Source organism: Oryx dammah, unplaced genomic scaffold (assembly GCF_014754425.2).
Source record: "Oryx dammah isolate SB20612 unplaced genomic scaffold, SCBI_Odam_1.1 HiC_scaffold_345, whole genome shotgun sequence".
NCBI lineage: Eukaryota > Metazoa > Chordata > Mammalia > Artiodactyla > Bovidae > Oryx > Oryx dammah.
Genome location: NW_024070510.1, coordinates 1 through 10,060, shown reverse-complemented (window position 1 = coordinate 10,060; position 10,060 = coordinate 1). Strand labels below are relative to the sequence as shown.

The 10,060-nt window shown below is 55.2% G+C and overlaps 3 pseudogenes; 1 reads left to right on the top strand and 2 right to left on the bottom strand.

Annotated features, from left to right (window-relative positions):
- Positions 1-2,113: 2,113 nt before the first annotated feature.
- On the bottom strand, positions 2,114-2,904 carry LOC120859249 (annotated as a pseudogene).
- A 44-nt stretch (positions 2,905-2,948) lies between these two features.
- LOC120859247 lies at positions 2,949-5,548 on the top strand (annotated as a pseudogene).
- Positions 5,549-6,262: 714 nt separating this feature from the next.
- On the bottom strand, positions 6,263-7,890 carry LOC120859246 (annotated as a pseudogene).
- Positions 7,891-10,060: the final 2,170 nt, after the last annotated feature.

Below are 10,060 nucleotides of genomic sequence, written 5' to 3'. Positions count from 1 at the left end.
CTGCCTCTGTGATAAATGCACTTTTCACTGGAGGCAATGATCCAGTAAAAAATAACCTTCAGCCTCTTGCTAGTCTCTTGGCTAGAATTCCTGTTTCTCATCCAGGGTACCCAGGTTCAACTCCTGGGCAGGGAAGTAAGATGTCTCTTCACTCAACCGCTCACCGCTGGCTCCCGAGATCAGTGCCACTGGGAGGAGCCCAGGTCCTCGCCTTGGTCCTGAATGGACGGCGCCTGGACGGAGCATCCATCAGTCAGGCAGGAAGGAGCCTTTCCTGTTTCTTGGGACCTCAGCCCCATGGATGTGGCACGACCTTCATCCAGAATATCTTTCCACCCTAGATATCAGCACAAATGGGATGCTTTTTCCCCAAAAATGTGATATTGTTATTTATATGAAAAGTGTTTTTGTTTCTGTCTTTGTATTTAAATTGGTGTGTTGATCATGTATTTGTTCCCAAACTGTTGGAGGTTTACCTGGGATCCCATGTTCCCTGCAGGCAGCTTCGAGGAAGCAGAGGAGAAGAGATGTGGACAAGGACCTGGAGTCTCTCCCCGGCCCTGGAGTGTGCTAGGTGCTCAACAGACAGCAGCCAGTAGGTGTAGCTTGCGATGAAGACGATTCCCTTCGTGTTTGAGGAGTTTTTGAGAAAGCCAAAGTGCCTTGAATCCCCAACTGTTTCTAGTCCCCCTCTGTGCTGGCACTTTCAAATGCAACATCTGATTTAGTTTCCAAGGCTCCTGGGAGTGTCAGGGAGGGGTCCCCCGGCTCCCTCCAGTGCTCTTTCTGCCCTTCCCTCTGCAGTGATGCTGCCCACAGTCTCAGCGAGCCGAGGAGGTGCCCCTGCCCCCTGCTGCCAGGCACAGTCTCCCCCGGGAGTCCCGGCTGCCTCCACATGATGGGACTTGCCTGCGCACATTCACAGGGGCCCTTAGGCTCCCCGACAGCCATGAGCTTCATGAGGGCAGGTATCAGACAAGCGACAGTGAGAGGACAAGGGCAGTGGGCGTTTTATTCATAAACTCTAGCTAGGATATGCACAGTGCCGCACTTTTCACCTCCAAGGAGAATTCTGAGGTGTGTGAATTCAAGTTCAGTGCACATTTTGCCACTGTGGTTTCCGTAATCCGCCCTCATCTATGGCTTTAGGGCCTGACCACCTGGATAAGCTGATCCATTAGGTTAAGTGCACAGCCATCAGTGTTAAAGAAGACACTCCATTATAATCCTACCAAAAGTTTGGGGATGCTTACCAAGACGTCTTCAACTATATTCTCCAAGACTGGGTAGACTGTACAGCGAACCAAAGTCCACTAACCCCTCCCCATTTTGCAAATTTTTGGTGTACCAAGATCAAGCAGCATAAACAGGTGTCTAACTCTTGCTGACCACAGTGTAACTTCCCTTCCTGCCCCAGGAAATTTATCTAGGACAGAAGTGGATCTTCTAATGTGTGTGTCCCATTTCAGATTTTCTTCTCACCCATAAGACACTGTGTATAACTGGCTGCTGCCACCATTCACCCTCATCACAGTCACCTCCCACACAATGAACCCAGCTTCCCAAAGCCCCAAACCACCCTGGACCAGGCACCGACACTCAAGTGCTCCCCCTGGCCCTGCCCCTGGTTGTCTTGTTCTGCGGAACTAGGGGATGTCTGTCCACCTTCCTCATGTGACTGCAGCTCTTAGATCACCACTCTAGGTGTTGGGGTGTCCTGCCTTTCCTAGTGTCCCCACTGTAAACACAGGGCCTTCCATAGAGCACAGGCTCCATGAAGGTCTGCGCAATAAATGAGCCAGAGCGGGACACTTTTTAAGTCAAATCAGGCTTTTTGTACTTTCTTAAATAATAACTTGAAAAACTCCAACTGAACAGAGATAGTTTAGCTGTATAAAATGACAGACAAGAAGTACAGAGGAACTCACCTCAAATATATTTTATTTCTTCATTCTTTCTAAGTAATATTATATTTCCAAGATAGTTATATTCCAAGTCCCTGTAATCTTGTTCAGGGTGACAAAATAAAATGAAAGTGTTTGCAATCACTTTTACAAAACAGCAAACCTGGCTGCTGCTCTGGCTCAGGGCCCCTCTTCCTCCTCCCCCACACCTATGGACGCCGGGGTGGGAAGAACCTGGGACGCCTTCCATTGACCCTGCGCAGATAGTCCTTGACTTGCTGCTTGCTGGTCTCTGCATAGGCCCGGGGTCCCCACAGGAACTCGTAACGAGCAGGGTGGCTGTAAGGCACCGACGGTACTCCAGGTACCCTGCCTGCACCCACACTTGGGTCAGCAGCTCCTTGGGCTCCCCGTAGATGCAGTGCTCTATCCCAGCAAATGCCCCCATGCTGCTGAGTGCTCCCCAGACCTCCTCCTCACAGACCCGGCCCCCTGCTAGGAGAATCAGGCTCAGGGCCGTCACCAGGAGGCCAGCCTTTGGTATGCTCTGCCCATCCCTCTGCATCTCTGCATTGAGGGTGAGGCCCAGGGTGGGGACCATGACATAGATGTGCTCTCTGTGGTCCACCTCTTTCATATCCAGGCCAAAGGCCAGCTGCAGGCACTGTGTGGCTTTATGGAAGACCAGTGGGAAGTGGGCCTGGTTATCCCTGAGGACCATATTCAGCATTTCAGCCTGGAAAATCTGCTCCTTGGTGACATACTTGAGGAGCAGGAACTCCAGTAGTTCAGCCGTCATCACTTTCACGGCCTGCTTGAACAAGATCTCCGCATCCACGGCGGCAGAGGAAGATGAGTCTGGAGGCAAGGAGGCCTGAGGGGCTGAGGCATCCTCCGCCTCAGCCCCCAGGAGCTGCGCCTCCACTGGGCCCTGGGCCTGGATTTGGCCCTGAAGGTCTTCCTCAGAAGTGCAGAGCTCATTCATCGGGACCACAGGCATGATGACCGGGGTCTTGTTCCCAGAGGGGGTGTGGCAGGGGGAAAATGGAGACCGCTGACCTGGGAAAGAGAGAGAGTGTAAATGGTCTCCGTTCTGAAATGCGCCGCAGGTGGCTCTGACTGAGGCCGCTTACTGGTCTTCCTTGAGGGCTGCTCTTGGGCGTTGCAGGGGCGCTCCTCCTTGGTGGTCAGTCCCCTGTCAAGTGAGGAAGAGAAATTCTGGCTCAGGGTGCAGCCAGCACAGCCCGAGGTTCTGGGGCTGACAAGGTGGGGGAATTAGGGCTTTTTAAAGTTCCCTCTGTTCTGGGATGGGGAGCCCCTGTGCACACTCAGGACACCCGCCTCACCCTGGCACTCCTGTGACCTCAGTACACAGACCTCAGACCTCTGCCTTTGCCTCCTGGTTCCTGGAGCCCCTGTGAGACAAATGGAGGGGGCACCTCGGAGTTAGACTGTGGCTCAGACCTAGGCCTTCTGTGCTCGCAGGAGGGGTTGACTCTATGAGGTCCCCCCAGATCTGGAGTGGGTAGTCCCATCAGGACTTGACTTTGGGGTCATCTGTGTAGGACCTACCATTGGCAGCACAAGCTGGAAGAGACCAAAGCCACAAGAAGGGCAAGGCGGGTTACAGGGGGTGAGGGGTTAGAACCACCAACTCAGGGTAAGCCAATCAGCCTGCTATGGACTCCATCTTCAGGAAGGGACAGTTGTTAGGGGCCCATCTGACCCCTGGGGTCTCTCTCGGTGGTAGCCGAGCCAGGACTCACCAGGGTCTGGCAATTCTGCAGAAGCCACCCACAGGCCTGCCCATTGGGAGGGGGGGGGAGTGGAACCAGGGGCATGTCTGTCAACCCATCCAAGGCCTGGCCCCCTGAAACAAGGCACCTGGCAGCAGATGGGAGCTTTTACAAGCAACCTTAAACGTACTTCTCTGTGCTTTCAGATGAGAGACAAACTGTGGATCCCATCTCCATCCCCTTTACCCCTCACCCATACTGAGCCAGGGCTGCCTCTCCACATCACCTCTGTGACATCATGAACAAATAAGGAAGCGGACCACTCAATTGGCTGCCTGGCCCATGACCCAGATTCTAGAATCTCCGGACAGTACTGGACACTGAGACCCTGGTCTGAGGCCCTTCTGCCCTGAGCGTTCACTGCTTGGGTAGAGAATGCTCCTGAGGTAGACTGGCTTCCCATGAGGCGCTTGCGGCTCTGCTGGCCCCATCAACTGATGGGAGCCTGCAGCAGGGGACTGCCGTGATTCCTTCCTGGATTTAACTGTGGATTCTCAGGGGTGGCTTTGGAGAAGAAGGGTGACCAACCCGAGAGCCCAGATACGGGCTCCCAAAACAATCTGCCCCCACAGGGCCCAAACCCAGAAATGGCCAACGAGGATGAGAACAATGCCGTCCTCAGGCTGTCCTTCCCTAGAAGCTCTGGGTGATAGTGGAGGATGCAGCCATCTCCTCTGCACTGGAACGACGAGGGAGACACGGTGGTCACTGAAGAAGATCTCTTCCACACGGAGGTCCTGCACGGCAGAGGCGCAGACAGGATCTTTGAGACAGGCAGCATCGACTTTCATCTGCAAACTGAACCTGAATGGGTTCAGGAAAATCTGCCCTTCGGGTTACTCTGTGGGGAAGAAGAGGATGATGGTAGCGTAGAAAGCCCTTCTGGGGAGACTAGACTAGACAAGCCGAGTGCTGGACTGGTTTCATTTCCCAGGAGAACATTTTTTCTCGTGAGAGGGTGGTTAAGGAAAAAGGAGAAAGCAGGACCTGTCATGATCCGCCAACCCCCTTACAAAGGATCCACAGGGGTGACTCCAGACCCTGAGGGGCCACTTGAAGTCAGGGAGGGCCAGTAACCCCTCAAGCGAGGCTGGCCCCGAGGGAGCTCTGGGAGCACACTTACTAGGGCCTCATAAGCTGCTAGGAATGAAGAGACCTTATCTCCATATCTAGGCAAGGTCCGGACGTGGTGGGGAGGAGGGCGGCGAGGAACTGCTATTCTCCCACACAATGGCTAAAGTGATTCATTTCCTTTCAGATCTATCAGAACTCCAAGTTTCAGAGAGACAAGCCTCTCCTCCTGCAGGACATCTGGAGGAAAGGTGACTCCAGAGTAACTGCTTAGCCCGCCACCAGTGCAACAGCGACCCCAAAGAGAAAGAAGCAAGCTGTGGTGACCAGACGCTCTCCTAAATTCCATCACAATGAGTCCACCCAAGAGGCTCACAAGAAAGCCCAGAAAGGAATCCCAACAGCTCACAGAACCCCTGGCCTCTGCTCACTTCTGTTCTGTGGCCTTTGGTCTATGGGCAGTGTAGCTTGGGGGGCCAGGGCAAACCATCTCCCCAGCGAGCAGGGTGGGCCCAGTGGAGAGGGCATGTCCAGCAATGGGACATCTGTACCCCAGCTACTGCGGGAAGGGAGGCCGCAGGGGAACTGCCCTAGAGCCCCACAGGGTACTCAGGTTATGGTTCGGTGACGACTAGGTACAGCACCTATTATTCCATTGTGATGGTCGTTTCAGTTGTGGCCCCAAACGAGGCCCCTGAGGTGGATGAGGAACAGGAGGCTTCCTCAGTTTACAAGTGTGCTCTCTGTAAGCAATTCAAGGACAATCTCAATTCCTGAGCCGCCAGTTCCCTAGGGTCACTCAAAAGCACTCTCCTGTAATAAAAAAAAAAATCTATTTCTAGCTCTAATAAAGTACAGCAAAACTCCACGGGAGTAAATAAAGTATCAAATGAGAACTGCGAGTCTGTGTTCTTTCTGTCTGTCCATGCTATTCACACGGCACTGGGTGAGCCAGATGAGGCTGGAAGCCCACGCCCCAGGCAGGCCTCATTCCAGTCCCTTTTCATCTGAAGCATCAGCATTTCACACATTCAGCCAAGAGTGTGGCTCCCGAGCCATGCGCTGAGGCCATCCCAGGGCGGGCTGGTCCCTGGGCCTTGCCTGTCACACAGCAGAAGACCCAGTCTGGCTCCTGACCGTGGGGGTGTCACCTTCCATGAGTCATGCCTCTTGAAGCAGAAGGGGCTCCTCCTGGGTCCGCTGACGATGCCACAAGTTTCTGGTCAGCAGCTGAGCCTCTCTAGCTCCTGATTCAGGGGCATCCCCAAGAGGCCCACTGGAGAGCAGGGTCACCCCACTCACCAAGGGCCTTGCAAAAACATGACTTTAAACCAAAACACAAGTACAAGTTTCCACAAGCTGAATACCAGCCCTTGTCGCTCTGCCCCCACAGCTGTATTTAGGAGCCTAACTTTGGATACGGAGCATTCAGGCACCATGTCCAACACACATGCTTTGTGAGCCAAGGTACACTTTACAGCAGGGCAAGGGTCAACTGCAAGGGCAAACCACGGTCAGTTTCTGGGCCTGCCGGCCTCTCCATGTGCCAGAGTCCTAGCCAGCTGCTGACACTCAGCCTCAGCCTCAGCATTCCCCCATCAGTCCCCTGGACACTGTTCCAATATCGGGGAGTTTGGACCAGAACAGAGAGGGAAAAACACTAACCGGTGTCCTAACGACACATTTCTCTCAAGCACCCAGACCCAGCAGGGCCAAAACGAGTGGTGACATCTTTTTGTAAAGGTAAAGTCCTGGAGACTCTTGCTGAGTCCAGAATCCCGGCCCCCGGCCCCACACCAAGTGGGCAGCTCACCACAGGGTGGGGCCAATTCAGGCTGAACCAGACGAGCATGTCCAGGGCATGGCGGCGACCGGATGGTGTCACCATGAGCTGGTCTCTCGGTCACCTTCCTCTCAAGAGCCCAGTCTAGACAGGCCTCCTGACCAAAGGGGGTCAGGTGCTTGGGGATGTCCACTTGGAAGATGTCCTTCCTGGCCCTCCCCAGGACGGGCTGTAGCAGCCAGCGAGGGTCGGCGAGTGCAGTCAGGTACTTCCGTTGCAGGTCGGGCAGCATGGCTTGATTCTCCAGCTCCTCCGCCTCATCACAACCTAGGTTTTCTGGGCACAGCAAAGTGACCCCGATCCACGGGACCTGTGTGCAAAGACAGGACACAGAAGGAGAACAAGGTGATTCAAAGTCATGCCTGCTAGAGTCTAAGACTGCATCACAGAGGAGACCCAGGGTGAACTGGGTCCTCTGGCTGAGCATTTCAGGTGGGCTCACCTCAGCAAAGGGAACTCGGGGTAAGGCCAAGCAAGGGAGGGAGTGAAATGAAAGGGAGAGGCCCGGTGCTCCATGAACCCACCAGGCCGTGGGCACCTCTCAGTCTGCCCACTGTAGGCTGCAGGGACAGAACAAGAGGGCCCCGGTGGGGAGCTTACAGACCTCAGGTCCCCAGGCGACTCACCAGCAGGCAGGAGTTGCTGTGGGGCTTCACCCCTGGGGAGTCAGGGGACTTGCTCAGGCCCAGATGCAGGCACTGGAGTTGGGGAACCCAGGCTGGGTGCTGTGCTACCTCTTATAGTCTCTGCTGGGCACCCCCTCCCCCCCTCAACACACACAGAGGTAAGTGCCAAATGCAGACCCCAGATATGCCTCTGCCTCTCAGAGCACAAATGGGGACTGAGGCCCAGAGTGGGGGTCAGGCACCTCAGGCCACCGTTTCCCAGCCCAGGGACCCTCGCTGCCCCTCTGAAGAAACCTCAGCCCCACCCCTCCTCCCCCTACCAACCGGTTCAACAGAAAACAAATGACCACAAGCCGGCTGAGATCCAGGGAACCACCAGGAGCCATGCGGGCAGCGCGGGGCAGGGCGTCACTTACAGGCGATCACTCCGTGGCCAAACTTTTCCCTCTCCTGCAGCAAGGCCTGGATCTGGGCAGGGCTCATCCCCAGCCTCTGCTCCAGCAGCTCTTGCCAGTCCACCTCCTCCCAATCCCAGTGCCTGATGTGGACAGCCAGGGTAGAGTGCTGGGTCCACATAGCAGGGGCCGCCACCACATCGCCACGGTCTTGACCCCATAAGGCTGTCGGAAGGACAGACAACCGAACTTCATCTCCCAGGGCTCCCAGAACCTCATGTGGGTGCTGAAACACAGAACCACAGAGGCCAGGGGCCTGACACAGCACCCTCCAAGCTCACAGCCCTGAGCCGGACATCAGCCCCATGTGTCCGAGCATCCTCCAAGCCTGCTGACACAGAATGGGGGGGAGGGGGCGGGTCACAGAGGGCTGGCTCCTTCCATCCATCTCCACACTGTCCGTTGATAGGGGTTAGCAACCCAGAGGACCCGTCCATCACATGCAGTCTGTGGGGAGGTCAGGAAGGAGGGCGGGCCAGCGGGAGAGAGGCTCATGGTGACTTCCAAGACAGGGCCCTGAAACTCTGGGAGCACTGCGGAAGGAGGGCAAGCCCCTTGGCTTCAGAGCCCAGTGACCAGGCTCTGGTCCTCTCCCAGCACAGACAGGCACAGTCCTGGGCTTGGCTTCTCCCTGCCAAAATACTGCCCCCGCCCCACCTCTTAACTCCCTGGCCCCATCCCTGTCCATGCTCTGCAGAGCCCCCATCTTAGCCCAGGCCTGCTGAGCACAGATCCGTACAAACCAATCTGGCCTTGGCCCTGGACGGCCCTGCCAGGTGTCTTCCCCATGCCTTTGGGAACCACGTTCCTTGCAGCCCCTCCCACACCACTGCCTCCACGGTCAGCAGATGCCCCAGCCCCCACCTAGAGCCTAGAGAAAGAAGGAAAGAGCGCAGGAACTACTGGGACGGGTGCACCCCGTGCCATTGCCAGGGCCTGGAATGGCACCATACAGGGATTACAGAATTCAAACCTCAAATAATCCACTAGGTTCCTCTCACATCTTTCCACGGCTGAGGAGGTGCCAGGGATAGAGAGATAGCCCATGACTGCAGGGGACCTGACCACATGTACCTCCTTCCTCACTTCTTTCCTTGTACCTGGAAGGGCGTCCCTGTTTACTGCAGTGGGGTGTTGGCAGGGGAGCAGAGCCGCTGGCCTGAACCTCAGTAGATTCTCAGCACCTCTAGCAGGGAGCTTCTGTTTCCACGAGCCTGTGAGGATGGGGACATGGTCCCAGAGGCACTCAGCCTAGAGCATCCTGGGCCTTCCCTTCCCCAAGCACAGCAGACCCACAGTTCTCACAGGCCCACGAGGTCCCATGTGATCCGCCTCTTACCCTGGCAGCCTGCTCTCCTCGCCCCTGGATTCACTCGCAGTAGCTATAAAGGCCATGCTTCCATCCTTGGAACATTCCAGTGTGTTCCTACCTCAGAGTGTTTGTAGGGTGTGAGGAGTCACATCGTGTCCCCTCAAGTTCAGGTGCTGGAGTCTCAATCCCAGGTACCTCAGCGTGACTTTACAGACAAAGGAAAGGTCTTCACAGAGCTGATGGAGGTCCAGTGAGCTCATTAGGATGGTCCCTCCTCTAACAAAATGGCTGTCCCCATACAAAGGACACATTTAGAGACAGACAGACACACAGGACAATTCCAGGTGAAGAGGAAGCCCAAGCCCATGCATGCCCACCACGCCCAGCAATGCCCCAGAAGTGAGAGGGGAGAGATGGGACAGACTCTCTCCACAACCCTCACAAGAGCCAACGTCAGTTGACACCTGCACATTGGCTGCTGGCCTCCTGAACCAACATGGTTTGTAGTTTGAGCCACACAGCCTGTGTGACCCTGACATGAAACCCTTTCTGCAAAGAAGACCCTTTCTCCAAAGACGACACAGAATGCCAGCAGGCACATGAAAAGATGCTCAACATTCTTAATTATTAGACAAATGCAAATCAAAACTCCAAGGAAGTATCACCTTACACTGGTCAGAATGCTGCTAAGCTGCTAAGTCGCTTCAGTCATGTCCGACTCTGTGCAACCCCAGAGACGGCAGCCCACCAGGCTCCCCCGTCCCTGGGATTCTCCTGGCAAGAACACTGGAGTGGGTTGCCATTTCCTTCTCCAATGCGTGAAAGTGAAGTCGCTCAGTCGTGTCCGACTCTTTGCGACCCCATGGACTGCAGCCCACCAGGCTCCTCCGTCCATGGCATTTTCCACGCAAGAGTACTGGAGTGGGGTGCCATTGCTGGTCAGAATGGTCACCATCAAAAAGCCTAAGAATAAATGTTGGAGAGGGAGCAGAGAAAAGGGAACCCACATACACCCTCGAAATGTAAGTTGGTACACTCAATATGAAGAACAGT